Here is a 15,599-nt window from a genome sequence, read left to right as displayed (position 1 = left end):
GAATTGTCATTCACCTCACAGGGCCTTTTTAGCATATCATTGTTTTATTTGACTTCTGAACAGAAAGGTATAACCAAACTTTGAAAAGAAAATGGAAATCAGTACATAAATAAGATATCTGATAATCTGACACAATAATGAAAATGATACCCTGTAGTTATTCTTTACAAAAGCCCAGAGAGCTAAATTAAAGCACTAAATTAAATCCCACCTACTCTTTCTGCAACATTAAGTCCCATCATTCCACAGAAAGATTTGGATGGTTTTATTTTGTATTCTAATTTTAAGGCAATTATTCTCTCGTTAAAGTTAGAAAAGGCTGCAAAGTTTTTTGCTCTTGATTTGCTAATGACTTAGTTACAAAGCATTTAACCTACAGTTGCCTTATAACTCTCTAAAAGGTGTTACATAAAGTTGCTTGGGATTGAACTTTTTTCTGTAATTTTAAACAATAATAACTACTAACGCTATTACTGTGTGGTGAGTTTTACTGTGTGGCACTGTGTGGAATTGATACATTTTATGTTACAGTTGACCCTTGAACAACATGGGTTTGAGCTATACAGGTTCCCTTACAAATTATGATACAGATATTTTCCAACCCATTTTTCATATATGTGGGTTCTGCATGGCCAACTTGAGGATTTTGGTATATGTGGGGAGGGGGAACTGAAACCTAATCCCTGCTCCTACTGAGGGATGACTGTAGTTTATTTAATCCCTGCCACAACCCAGTAGGGTCAGTTCTCTTATTCCCATATTCCAGATGTGGAAACAAGAGACACAGAGTTTGGCTCAAAGGTCACAAGGCTAAAAGGAAGTTTAAGCTGAGATTAAAAACTGCAATTTATATACTAGATTAGTGCCCTAAATGTGTGTCTAATATACAGTTCCACATTGGATTGTCAAAGTGTTTTCCACTGTGGTGGTGGTAGTCATTGCTGTTGCTACAATCCCAGCCTAGCCATGTGTTCATCCAGACATGCAGCACGGGAATATGTTAGCATCCCATTTTGTGACCAGCCAGGTCTTGCTGAGATTTAGGAAAGTCATGCTAGAAGTTGAAGTGATAATCTAAAGGTAAGAAATTTTTCTCATTGATTCCCCATTCGCTCCCCATTACTTCTCATACAGCGCTGTCCACATTAGAAGCTCAAAAATGTCTATGGATTCTCACCAATAGGATTTCCCCGGTAACCATGGTTTAAATGTGAATTTAATTTGTTCGTCTGAGGGGCCCATTATATTAGAAACATCCATCTCCAATAGACGGCCCCAAATCGACCATGCTGTGGTTCCCTTTCTCACTGCGTGCTCAGAATCTGTCTGTATGCAGTGAGTTGGAGTTTTGTTTTGTTTTGCTTTGTTTTTTAGTGTTTTCTTCCTCTTTTTTTTTTTTTAATTGTACTTTAAGTTCTGGGACACATGTGCAGAACGTGCAGGTTTGTTATATATGTATAGGTATATACATGCCGTGGTGGTTTGCTGCACCTATCAACCCATCATCTACATTAGGTGTTTCGCCTAATGCTATCCCTCCCCTAGCACCCCACCCCGCAACAGGCCCCAGTGTGTGATGTTCCCCTCCCTGTGTCTGTGTGTTCTCATTGTTCAACTCCCACTTATGAGTGAGAACATGCAGTGTTTGGTTTCCTGTTCGTGTGTTAATTTGCTGAGAATGATGGTGTCCGGCTTCATCCATGTCCCTGCAAAGGACATGAACTCATCCGTTTTTATGGCTGCATAGTATTTCATGGTGTATACGTGCCACATTTTCTTAATCCAGTCTATCACTGATGGGCATTTGAGTTGGTTCCAAGTCTTTGCTATTGTAAATAGTGCTGCAATAAACATACGTGTGCATCTTTATAGTAGAATGATTTATAATCCTTTGGGTATATACTCGGTAATGGGATTGCTGGGTCAAATGGTATTTCTGGTTCTAGATCCTTGAGGAGTCGCCACACTGTCCTCCACCATGGTTGAACTAATTAACACAATGAATTGGAGTTTTTATGAAATCTTGTATCAGCCTTACTCTGTGCTAGAGCTGTTAATAAGAAATACTCATCAAATCTTTTTATTTTTAAAATTACTTTTATATAAAATTACTTTTATATTTTTATAGCACTGTTTGCTATCTGAAATAATATTCTTTCTTTGTATATTTACAGTAATGCCCCCCCTTATCTACAGGGGGTACATTCCAAGACTCCAGTGGATGCCTAAAACGACAGATAGTGCCAAACCCTATATATGCTATATTTTTTCTATATATGCATACCTATGATAAAGTTAATTTATAAATTGACACAGTAAGATATTAACAAGAGTAATAATAAAATAGAACAATTATAGTGATATACTGTTCATAACTTCACAGATTTATTCTTACCATAGATCTTAGCAACCTCAGTATATGATTTTTTTCTTTCCTTATTAAGTCGGGAACTTTTGCGGTTTTTACTTAAAGGAAACACTTTGAAGCTTCTCTTTGGCATATCTTAATTGCCAACATCAGTATTCTTGCTCTTTGGGGCCATTATTAAGTAAAATAAGAGTTACTTGAACACAAGCACTGTGATACTATCACGGACGATCTGATAATGGAGACAGCTACTAAGAAACTAGTGGGTGTGGATACACCAGAAAAGGGATTCGGGTCTGGGACAAGACAGACAGGGACCGCATAAGATTTCACAAACTCAGAACAGTACTCGATTTAAAATTTATGAATTGTTTATTGCTGGAATTTTCCATTTAATATTTTTGGACCATGATTGACCTCAGGTAGCTAAAACCGCAGAAAATGAAACCAAGGACAAGGAGGGACTACTGTATTTACTGTCTGCCTCCATCTCTGGATTGTAAGCTCCATGGGAGCAGAGACTCTGTGTTTTTGATACCACTCTTGTGAATACCTAGAACAGAAATATAAAATGGGATAGAGCAAGCATTCAAGTAATTTTCTTAATGTTTTCAAAGATATCACCACGGAGGAAATATAATTTTCTACAACCTCCATGAGTTGTTAGTTGGGATGGACCCTGTAATAAAAGAAAGATTAGCAAGAGAAAAACGAGTTTATTAACATTTGCAGCACACATCCTGTGGGAGAAACCTCAATGAAAAGTAACTCAAAGCAGTGGCTTAGAACTCTGGCTTACGTAACATCTTTCACAAAGAACAGTACATTTGTGGAGAAACAACAGGACAAATGTAAGCAGTTTTTGGCTTTCAAGGGCCAGAAACTGTGAGAAGGTAAATATATGGGAGGAAACTAATGGAGTGAGGTTTCCTTGCAGATTCCTCTGCGGCCATCTCTGAGCTCCTAAAAGTCTAGAGTTGTCTCCAGTAAAGGAGACTTGATATCCTGTCTTTAGGCAGATAAGAGGGAAAGTAGAGAGAGTTTTTCCTGTTTGCTTCTTCTTAATTGCCTTTGGCTCGAAAACAATTTTTAGGTCACGGAGGCATATTTTGGGTGACATATTTTGGTTTCCTTCCATATGAAGCAAACCTGTTATGGGAGAGAGGCAGTTACTTCCCCTACATCTTCAATGATGCTGTGTTTATCGGAGATGAGGTCTTCATTCTATGTGTATCCTTCTGGTGGGTAAAAAGATAGTTTTTTTCTGTTTTAAACCGATACATAATATTTTACATTTATGGAGTACATATGATCTTTTGTTACATGTATGGAATGTGTGATGACCAAGACAGGATATTTGGGGTATCCATCTTGAATATTTATCATTTCTGTGTGTTGGTATCATTTCAAGTCCTCCCTTCTAGCTACTTTGACATATACATTTTTGCTAAATATAGTTACCTTACTCTGCTATCAAACGTTGGAATTTATACCTTCTATCTAATTGTATGTTTATACCCATTAACAAACCTGTCTTCATCCCCCCTCCTACCCACACAGCCTTCCCAGCCTCCGGTATGTATCATTCTACTCTCTACCTCCATGAGATCCACTTTTTGAACTCTCACATATGAGTGAGAACATGAGGTATTTGTCTTTCTGTGCTTGGTTTATTTCACTTAACATAACGACCTCTGGTCCCATCCATGTTGCTGCAAAGACAATAATAGTATCCAGCCATAAAAGAGAACAATAGTATATTGTGTATGTATACCATATTTTCGTTATCCATTCATTCATTGATGGATGCTTAGGTTGATTCCTTATCTTTGCTATTGTGAATAGTGCTGCAATGAACAGGTAAGTGCAGGTATCCCTTTGATATACTGAGTTCTTTTCCTTTGGATAAATACCCAGTCGTGGGATTGCTGGATCGAATGGTAGTTCTGTTTTTAGCTTTTTGAGAAATCTCTCATAGTGTTTTCCATAGTGGCTGTACCAATTTACATTACTACCAACAGTTTATAAGAGTTCCCTTTTCAGAAAGCTTATATACTTTTGGTGGGAATATAAGTTAGTTCAGCGACTGTGGAAAGCAGCTTGGACATTTCTCAAGAACTTCAAACAGAACTACCATTTGACCCAGCAGTCTCATTACTGGGTATATATCCAAAAGCAAACAAACCATTCTTCCAAAAAGACACATGCACTCTCATGTTCATCACAGCACTATTCACAATAGCAAATACATGTAGTCAACCTAGGTGTCCATGAACAGTGGACTGAATAAAGAATATTATCTCATTCCTTCCTATGGCTTTTATTTTAGATTCAGAGGATACATGTGCAGATTTGTTACGTGGGTATATTGCATGATGCTGAGGTTTGGGGTATGAATGATCCCATTACGCAGGTACTGAGCATAGAACTCAATAGTTTTTTTAACCCTTGCCTCTCTCCCTTCCTTCTACCTATAGTAGTCCCCAGTTTCTATTGTTGCTATAGTCTTTCATGATGTATATGTATCATGGAATATTTGGTACATATACATGATGGAGTACTGTGCAGCCATAAAAAAGAATGAAATCATGTCCTTTTTAGCAACATGGGTACAGCTGGAGGTCATTATCCTAAGCAAATTAACCCAGGAATAGAAAACCAATACCATATGTTCTCACTCATAAGTGGGCACCAAACACTGGATACTCATGGACATAAAAATGGCAACAAGATCACACTGCTGCCGCACTTCAGCCTGGGCAACAGAGTAAGGCACTGTCTTAAAAAAAAAAAATGGCAACAATAGAAACAATAGGTACCCCTAGTGGTGGAAGGGAGGGAAGGAGGCAAGGGTTTAAAGAACTATTGTGTACCATGCTCAGTACCTGCATAATGGGATCATTCATACCCCAAACCTCAGCATCACACAATATACCCACATAACAAATTTGCACATGTATCCCCTGAATCTAAAATAAAAGTTGAAGAAATAAGGAATACCCTTTCTCCACATCCTTGCCATCATGTTTTTCGTTTTTGGGTTTTTTTTTTTTTTTTTTTTTTTTTGGTAATAGCCATTCTGTCTGGGGTCAGACGATATCTCATTGTGGTTTTGATTTACATTTCCCTGACGATTACTGATGTTCAGTACTTTTTCATATATCTGTTGGCCGTTTGTATGTCTTCTTTTGAAAAATATGTATTCATGGTTTTTGCACATGTTTTAATGGGATAATTTGGTTTCTTCTTGCTGAGTTCTTTGTATATTCTGGATATTCTGTTGTCAAATGAGTAGTTTGCAAATATTTTTATTTTCTTTCATTCAACAGGTTGTCTCTTCACTCTTGTTTTTTGTTTGGTTGGTTGGTTGGTTGGTTGGTTGGTTTTTGTTCTTCTGTTTTGCTGTGCAGAAGCTTTTTTATTTAATATAGTCCTATTTATCTATTTTTGGTTTTGTTTGTGCTTTTGAGGACTTGGCCATAACATTTTTGCCTATACCAGTGTCTTGAGGTGTTTTTCCTGTTTTTTTCTACCAGTTTTATGTTTTCAGGTCTTAGATTTAAGTCTTGAATCCATCTTGAGTTGATTTTTGTATATGATGAGAAATAGGCATCTAGTTTTATTCTTCTGCATATGGATATCCAATTTTCCCAGCACCATTTATTGAAGGGGGTATCCTTTCCTGAATGTATGTTCTTGGCATCTTTGTTGGAAATCAGATGACTATTAAATATATGGATTTATTTCTGGATTCTCTATTCTGTTCCATTGGTCTATATGTCTCTTTTTAGACCAGTACCATGCTGTTTGGTTACTATAGCCTTGTAATATATTTTGAAGTCAGGTAGTATGATGCCTCACAGCTTTGTTTTTGTTTTGTTTTGTTTTGTTTTGTTTTGTTTTGTTTTTTGCTCAAAATTTCTTTTGCTATTCAGGTTCTTATGTGGCTGAATACAAACTTTAGGATTTTTTTCTTTTTGTGAAAAATGACATTGGCATTTTGATAGAGATTGCATTGAATCTGTAGATTGCTTTTGGCATTACAGTCATTTTAATAATATTAATTCTTCCAATCCATGATCATGGGCTGTCTTTCCATTTGTTTATGTCCTTTTCAATTTCTTTCATCAGTGTTTTGTAGTTTTCCTTATGGAAATTCTTCACATCCTTGGTTAAATTTATTCCCAGATATTTTTGTAGCTCTTGTAAATGGAATTGCTTTCTTATTTCTTAGCTAGTTCATTATTGGTGTATAGAAATGATACTAATATTTGTATGTTGACTTTGTATCCTTCAACTTTACTGAATTTATCAAATCTTAGAGTTTTTCTGGAGTCTTTAGGTTTTTCTAGAGTTAAGATTATATTGTCAGCAAACAGGAACAATTTGACTTATACTTTTCCAATTTAGATATCTTTATTTTTTCCTTTTGCCTGATTACTCTGGCTAGGACTTCCAGTATTACGTTGAACAGGAGTGGTAAAAGTGGGCATCCTTGTCTTGTTCTAGTTCTTAGGGGAAAGGCTTCCAGCTTTTCCCTATTCAGTATGATGTTAGCTCTGGGTGTGTCATATATGGCCTTTATTATTTTGAAGTATGTTATTTCTATGCATAGTTTCTTGTTTTTATCATGAAGGGATGTTGAATTTTGTCAAATGCTACTTCTGCATCTATTGAGTTGATTATAAACCTTCATTCTTCATAGGTCATTTCTTCATTCTGTTAATGCGATGTATCACATTTACTGATTTGCATAGATTGATCCTTGCATCCCTAGGATAAATCCCGCTTGATCTTTGTATATTAATTTTTTCAATATAATGTTGGATTCAGTTTGCCAGTATTGAGTTGAGAATTTTTGCATCTATATTCATCAGAGATATTGGCCTCTAGTTTTCTTATCTTTGTTGTGTCATTGTCTGATTTTGGTATGGTGATGCTGGCCTCATAGAATGAGTCAGGGAGAATTCTCTCCTTTTCCAATTTTTGGGATAGTTCAAGAAGAATTCATGTTCTTTGAAAGCTTGGTGGAATTTGGCAGTGAAGCCATCTGGTACTGGACTTTTCTTCATTGGTAGACTTTTTATTACTGATTCAATCTCATAACTTGTTATTGTTCTCTTCAGGTTTCTGTTTCTTCTTGATTTAATCTTGATAGTTTGTAAGTGTTTAGGAATTTATCCATTTCTTCTAGGTTTTCTAGTTTGTTATTGTATAGTTGTTCATAATAGTCTCTAATGATCTTTTATATTTCCATGGTAACAATTGTAATATCTTCTGTTTCATTTCTGATTTTATTTGGGTATTCTCTTTTTTTTTTTTGGCTAGTCTAGCAAGTGGTTTATCAATTTTATCTTTTCAAAAAGCCAACTTTTTGTTTTGTTGATCCTTTTTATTATTTTTTAGCAGCTAGTTCATTTAGTTCTTCTCTGATCTTTATTATTTCTTTCCTTCTATTAATTTTAGATTTGGTTTGTTCTTGCTTTTCTAGTTCCTTAAAGTGCATCATTAGTTGTTTATTTGAAATCTACTTTTATTTTATTTGCTACTTTTTTGATGTAGATGTTCATTGCTGTAAACTTCTCTCAGCACCACTTTTGCTGTATTCCATAGGTTTTGGTACACTGTGTTTTTATTTTGTTTTTTTCAAGAAATGTTTTATTTCCTCTGTAACTTTTTCTTTGATCCAGTGGTCATTCAAAAGTATGTTGTTTAATTCCCATGTATTTGTACAGTTTCCGGAGTTCCTCTTGTTATTGATTTCTAGGTTTACTCTATTGTTGTCTGAGAAGATACTTAATAAGATTTTGATGTTTAAAAATGTATTGACACTTATTTTATATTCTAATATATATTCTATCCTGGAGAATGTTGTGTGTGCTGATTAGAAGGATATCTATTCTGTAGCTGTTGAATGAAATGTTCTTTAAATTTCCGTTGGGTTCATTTGGTCTAATGTGTCATTCCAATCCAGTGGGTTTTTTAAATTAATTTTCTGTCTAGATGATCTGACTAATGCTGGGAGTGGGGTGTTGAAATTCCCAGCTATTATTATATTGGAGTCTATCTCTCCCTTTAGATTTAGTAATATTTGCATTACATATCTAAGTGTTCTGATGTTGGCTGCATGTATGTTTAGATAGTTATATCTTCTAGCTTACTTTTGTCATTACATAATGATCTTGTTTGTCTCTTTTTAGTGTTTTTATCTTAAAATCTGTTCTGTGTGATATAAGCATAGCTAATCCTGCTTACTTTTGGCTTCCATTTGTGTGAAATATCCTTTTTCATCCCTTTATTTTCAGTCTACATGTTTCTTTACAGATAAGATGAGATTCTTGTGGGCAGCATATACTTGGATCTTGTTTTTTATTCATTCAGCCAGTCTATACCTTTTAAATGGAAAGATTAATTCATTCACATTCAAGGTTATTACTGACACATGTGGGCTCATTTCTGTTATTTCATTACTTGATTTTCTGTTGTTTTACATATCCTTTGTTCCTTTATTTTGCTCTTACTATTTACCATTGTGGCTTGGTGATATTCTGTAATCATAATATTTTATCTTCTTTGTTTGTTTACCCTACCAGTGTTTTTTGTATATTTGTGTGTTTTCATGACAATAGTAATTGTTCTTTCACTTCCAGGTATGAGACTTCCTTAAGCATTGCTTGTAGGGCTGGTCTAGTGGTGACAAATTCCCTCAGCTTTTGCTTGTCTGACAAAGATTTTATTTACTTCTCTTTCATTTATGAAGGATATTTTGCTGGGTATAGTATCCTTGGCTGACAGTTTTTTTAAATCTTTCAACTCTTTGAATATATCATCCCATTCTCTCCTGGCCTGTAAAGTTTCTGCTGAGAAATCCACTGTTAGTCTGATAGGGGTTCCCTTATAAATGACTAGATGCATTTATCTTGCTGGTTTTATAATTCTCTCTTTGTTTTTGATTTTTGACATTTTTTACTATAATGTGCCAGGGAGAAGAGCTTTTTGAATTATATCTGTTTGGGGATCTCTGAACTTGTATCTGGATATCTGAATCTCTTGCTAGAATTTAGAATTTTTCCATTATCAATTTGCTAAATAGATTTTTCTAACCCTTTCATCTTCTCTACCCTTCTGGGACACCCAAAATTCAAATATTTGGTCACTTTATGGTGTCCTATAAGTCATGAATGTTTTGCTCCTTCTTTTTTATTCTTTTTTATTTTTGTCAGACTGGGTTATTTCAAAATAGCTACCTTTCAGTTCTGAGATTCTTTCTTCTGCTTGATCTAGTCTGTTGATGAAGCTTTCAAATGTATTTTCTATTTCATTCAACGAATTTTTTAATTCCAGAATTTTCTGTCTACTAATATTTGCTTTATATATGTGTGTGCTCTGATGTTGGGTGCACAGATATTTAGATGGTTGTATCCTCTAGCTGAATTGATCATTTTATCATTACAGTGACCTTGTTTGTCTTCTTTTAGTGTTTTGCTTAAAGTCTATTCTATTTGATATAAGCATAGTTACTCCTGCCCACCTTTGGTTTCCATTTGCATTGAATATTCTTTTCCATTCCTTTATTTTTAGTCTATGTGTGTTTGGTTCCTTTTTATGATATCTGTCTCTTTGGTAAATTTCTCACTCATATCCTGAATTGTTTTTCTGATATTTTTATATTGTTTTTCATATCAATATTTTGAATTCTGTTTCCAGGACTTTATGAATTTCTTTTTGATTGGGATCTGTTGCTGAATAATTATCCTGTTCCTATGGAGTTGTCATATTTCTTTACTTTTTTATGTTTTCTGGATCCTGACATTGATTATCTGCACATCTGGTGTAATTGTCACTTCTTCCAATTATTTGAATGTGCTTTTATTGGGGAGAAATTTTTCCTGAAGATGTATCTATGGTGTTGGTTGGGTGGGACACTTGGCTTTGATTCTGGGTGCATGCAGTAGTGTAGTCTCTGTATGATATCTTGGGCTATAAACAGTGTCAGTGGTGTCTGTTATTTCCTCAGTGGCTTAAGGTATGTTTGTTAGTGAAGACTTAGTGAAGTTTTGCTGGGAACTGGGATGCCAGGTGAGCCAGTCTCCGGACCTCAATAGTGGCAGCAGTGGGCTGACCATGCCTGTATTTGGGCCCCAGGGCAGCATACACTGGATCCTGTGTTAGTGGGTCCACCCAGGCCAATTCTTGGGCCTCTAAGTGGCTTACTTGGGTGCCAGAAATAGCAGCAAGGGATCAGGTTGGTGTGTGGGTTCTCAAGTTCCTGGGCAGTGACTGTGGCATAAGTGATGGTAGTAGCAGTGGTAGAACAACTCTCTGGGACCCAAGTGGTCCACACTGGTGTTGGCAGTAGCTGCAAGGGGTTGAGCAGGAGTCAGTCCCCATATCTGCAGGTGGCATGCAGGTGGGTGCCAGCTGTTGTGGTAGCAGCAGGTAGAGAAGGCCCCACCTCACACCCCAAGAGGAGTACCCAGTTTCCTCTAGTGATGGACTGGGCTGGGTGATTCCCAGCCCCCAAGACAGTGTGCTCAGGTACGTGGGGTTGTAAAGCCAGGCTGGGAAGATCTGCCCTCAGGCCCTCCACAGTGATGCATGCAGGCACTTGACTGTGGTAGACAAGGACGAGGTGATCCTCAGGCCACTGGCAAAATGCACAGGTGGGGGTGGCTGTAGCTGCACTTTGGTCCTTCTACTGAGCAGGCTGGGGTTGCTTTCTCTGGAAGCAGCCATTAGGATGGCAGCTGGAAAACCTGTAGCAGTAGCAGTCCAGGTCATGAGCAGTGGAATTTGTCCTTGGGACACATGAAAATGCACAGCCACACCTCTGCTGGAGGCAGGATATGGGATTACTACCTGTGGCTTCCACCTCAGCCCCAGTGGCAGAGTAGGACACAGTTCAGTGAGGGTAACACTCTCAAAATGGCACCATGCTGCAGCTCCTTAGGACTTGGTGGTTTGTAGGATTGAGCATGAACTGTCTCTCTGCAGCATGCCTTCACGCAGTCTCCAGACAGCACCTTGTCTTAGCCTTGGGGCCGGCCCTCAAGGGTCAACGGGCTCTACTGTGACTAGGATTATAGGGATCTGTGGCAGGATTATGGACCAGTGGGGGCCTCCCACTTACTTTTTCCCCACATTAGGAAGCCACTCCAGACTCCCAGAACAAGATAATATTTAAGTCTGTCCTGTAGAAATGTAGAGATTCTAAAGGACCTCCTGAGAAATATCGTAACTTCATCAGTTTTTCTTAGCCTTTATTTTTCTTTTGGGAAAATATATTCAATAGATATCATTCACTTGTGCATACTTTGATTGACATGAGTGAGGACCCTATTAGTTACAAGTCACACATTTATAGGCTGCTGTGGAACCCAAATATCTGAAACAGGTCTCAGTCAATTTAGGAAGTTTATTTTGCCAAAGTTAATGATGCATGCCTGTGACACAGCCTCAGGAGGTCCTGACAACATGTGCCCAAGGTGGTTGTGGCACAGCTTGGTTTTATACATTTTAAGGAGACTTCAGACATCAATCAATACATGTAAGATGTACATTGGTTGCGTCCAAATAGGGAAGACAACACAAAGCGGGGAGGGGGCTTCCAGGTCATAGGTAGGTAAGAGTCAAATGGTTGCATTCTTTTGAGTTTCTGACTAACCTTTCCAAAGGAAGCAACTAGATATGCATTTATCTCAGTGAACAGAGGAATGACTTTGAGTTCTGTCTGTTCTTTATCCACAAGGAAATTATTTGTGAGGGAGATAAGTAGCTATATTTTTTTTTTTATCTTAGTAGCTCTCTTTCTTAGGAATAGAATGGGAGGCAGGTTTGCCCTAAGCGGTTCTGAGCTTGGCTCTTCCCTTTGGCTTAGTGATTTGGGGGCCCGAAGATTTATTTTCCTTTCACACTCCCACAGGGGAAGAGTCCAGAAGTTGATCTGCAGGCAAGATTGAATCCCAGACCTCAGATGGTGAAGGGACTGTCTCTTCAACTCTTTACTGTTCTTTCTGTTGCCTTTTTTCTAACCAGGCCTCTACATAGTTCCTGTTTGCATTGTAAGGGAGGAAAAATAATTTTTTCCCTCAATCCTCATAAGTTCTTAGTTGGAATGAACCCTTATAACATAAAACAGATTAGCAAGAGAAAAACAGTTAATTAACATGTATATTTTTAAATATGTATGTAATACATACGAGATACCTGGGAAATGAGTAGTTCTCAAAGAAGTGGCTTTGAATTCTAGCTTATATATTATCTTCAACAAAGAACAGTAAATTTTGAAAGAAGTGACAAGATAAAGGAAAAGGATTTAAGTCTCTAAGGGCAGCAATTTGTAGGAAGGCAAATAAATGGCAGATAAAGGCCAATAAGTAAAGCTTGTTCATGTCGATTCCTCTGGTGCCATCTTCAGGCCCATAAGGGTCTCACGTTGTCTTCAGTGGTTAACCTTTGTCCTCCCTGGTAGAAGAGGGACCAAGATACCTTTTATCTTTATAAATCTATGTCCTACTTTTAGGCAAATAGAGGACAGAGAGTTTTCCTGCATCTGTGTCTTCATAACTGTCTTTAGCTCAACAATCTCTGTGCTAAAAAGGCATGTTTGGGAGTGGCATATTCTGGCCTCCCACAGCATTATGCTCACTGCTTATAAACCCAGCAAAATTCCAAGAATGGACTGTTGCTCAGCTTGGGTCTCATGCTCACCCCCATATTGGGAGTTAAGGGAGGCTTAGCCCCTCAAACCACATGAAATGAGTTGCCCATAGGAAAGAAGTGGTAAGTTCTCAGAAAAGGGAGAGGAAGGCTGGGCACAGTGGCTCACGCCTGTAATCCCAGCACTTTGGGAGGCCGAGGCAGGCAGATCACCTGAAGTCGGGAGTTCAAGAGCCTGACCAACATGGAGAAACCCCGTCTCTACTAAAAATACAAAATTAGCCAGGCATGGTGGTTCATGCCTGTAATCCCAGCTACTTAGGAGGCTGAGGCAGGAGAATCGATTGAACCCGGGAGGTGGAGGTTGTGGTGAGACGAGATCATGCCACTGCACTCCAGCCTGGGCAACAAGAGCAAAACTCCATCTCAAAAAAAAAAAAAAAGAAAAGGGAGAGGAAAAGTATGTTAGACTGACCAAAATTATAGTTGCCATAATATATAACCGGCAGATAGGCTTTAACAGTTCATAAGTATTTATTGAGTGACTACTATATACCATGTTTACCCTTCTCTTTCTACTTCCCTTCCACTTCCCTTTAAGAAAACATATGTGAATATGAATAGTATTAAGATCAACTTGAATTCTTTCCCATTTATTTTTAGGTGAATTATTTACATATTTTCATAATGAAACTATTTGTGGTAGTTAGTTAGCAAATAAATACTTGCTAACTAATGTGTTGCAATCACACTAGTGTGAAAGGAAATTATCTTGAGCCCCCAAAATCGCTAAGGAAAATTCAAGCTGAAAATTTCTCAGGGCAAACCTGCCTCTCATTCTATTCAAAGTGATCCCTCTGCTCACTGAAATAGATGCATATTCTGATTGTCTACTTTGGGAAAGCTTATCAGAAACTCAAAAGAATGCAAGCATTTGTCTCTCACCTACCTGTGACCTGGAAGCCCCCTCCTTGCTTCTAGTTGTCCTCGCCTTTCTGGACAGAACCAATGTGTGTCTTACTCATATTGATTGATGTCTCATGTCTTCTTAAAATGTATAAAACCAAGCTGTGCCCCGACCACCTTGGACACACGTCGTCAGGACTTCCTGAGGCTGCGTCATGGGTGCACATCCTCAACCTTGGCAAAATAAACCTTCTAAGTTAACTGAGACCTGTCTCAGATTATCTGGGTTTACAATAGTTAGCAAGTATTTATTTGTGCTTTTACTAAATTTTAAGAACAAAAAGAGAATGGATCTTTACCCTCAAAAGATTGAGAATTGCTGTTTTAACAGATAAAACTCCAGACAGCGCTTGGCCACACAAAATATAGCCATCACTTTATAGCTAAAACTGTGATTTTTAAGAGTGAGAAACACACCATTAATAAACCAATCTTGTATTAGATATTTTGACATTTAAATTGACTTTATGCAAATAAAATAAGCAGATTTAATTTTCTGATTTGCTCATCATGCAGTATATAGATGCACTTCACATTCACATCTTAAAAATCTAATAAGGACATTTCATCTCTTTATGCCTGGCGTGTCTTTTCCTGATGAATTCCATCACCAACTAGGATGACACTAAACTGAGAAGTCTCACATCACATTCTTGTGCTTCTATTTTATTGGGTGATCTTTCCAGGTAGTTGATTTTTTGTGTGTGCCTTTATGGAAGCATTCTGAAGTTACTAACCATTTCTACAACTTAAATAAAATGTATTTTTCCTACATGGGAATATCAAGGGGAAGAATTGAAATGTTCACACCTACGGTCCTCATCATAAGAAATAAAGTGTAAAAGAATTTTCACTTTATCCTGACCTGACTTTGAATATTTAGGAAAAATGCTTAATTTGTAGCTCTAGCTAGTGGCACTACAATGTCATGCTTTACTGTTTAACATTCAGCTTTGTTAATCAAGAAAACCATAGATTGGTTCTTTGCATGTTGATTAAATTGATTACAGCTGTAGGCCTTGATAGCATTTTTTTAAGTGTCTGTAATTAATCAGACAATGCTTGATTAGTTTTTTCTGTTTTAAGCAGATAAACTGACTTCCTTGAGAATTTTCACCCCTGAAATGATTCGCCTCCAATGAAAGGTAAAAGATAAGTGAGTCACTGTATAGTTTTCCATGAGGTTTAGACCTTTTATCCTCCAGCAACTAAAAAAAAAAAAAAATTTTGAAAGGAAAATTAAAACATAATATTAAACTTTTACAAACTCATGTAAATATATCTCCTAAAATGGAAAAAGTCTATGAGTTTCCTCTGAGATTTTAGCTAGGCTGCCCCTCTATTGTAGAGCATCTTCTAGCTTTGCCATTGTAACATTCTTTGTCAAGTTATATCGTTGAATAGACAGACCTGACATTGCAGATATCAGCCCAGGAACCATTTTTTTTTTTAATAAATCAGGCTCTTGAATGATGTATTTTTAAAAATTAAATTAAAAAGTTAGCACCTACTTGTTTTAGTCATATCTATAGCATTAGATAAAGTAACTGTTGTTTATGCAAATGAAAACTTGACAATTTCCAGGAACATGAGCAATATTTGTAAA

The 15,599-nt window shown here is 37.1% G+C and overlaps 1 protein-coding gene across 9 annotated transcripts in view; it reads left to right on the top strand.

Moving 5' to 3' along the window:
- The window catches only part of CFAP20DC (CFAP20 domain containing), a 325,501-nt gene that overhangs the window by 253,957 nt on the left and 55,945 nt on the right, over positions 1-15,599 (top strand). The window contains exon 16 of one of the 9 annotated variants that reach the window (XR_008678500.2): positions 15,080-15,138. The exons of 7 other annotated variants lie outside the window; for them this stretch is intronic. The gene's annotated coding sequence lies outside the window, so the exon portion shown is untranslated. The remainder of the gene's footprint in view (positions 1-15,079; positions 15,139-15,599) is intronic. One more of the 9 variants, XR_004069914.3, reaches the window with a different exon arrangement.

Source organism: Gorilla gorilla, chromosome 2 (genome assembly GCF_029281585.2).
Source record: "Gorilla gorilla gorilla isolate KB3781 chromosome 2, NHGRI_mGorGor1-v2.1_pri, whole genome shotgun sequence".
Taxonomy (NCBI): domain Eukaryota; kingdom Metazoa; phylum Chordata; class Mammalia; order Primates; family Hominidae; genus Gorilla; species Gorilla gorilla.
The sequence above is the reverse complement of the archived record's forward strand: the minus strand, read 5'-3'. Positions and strand labels throughout refer to the sequence as shown.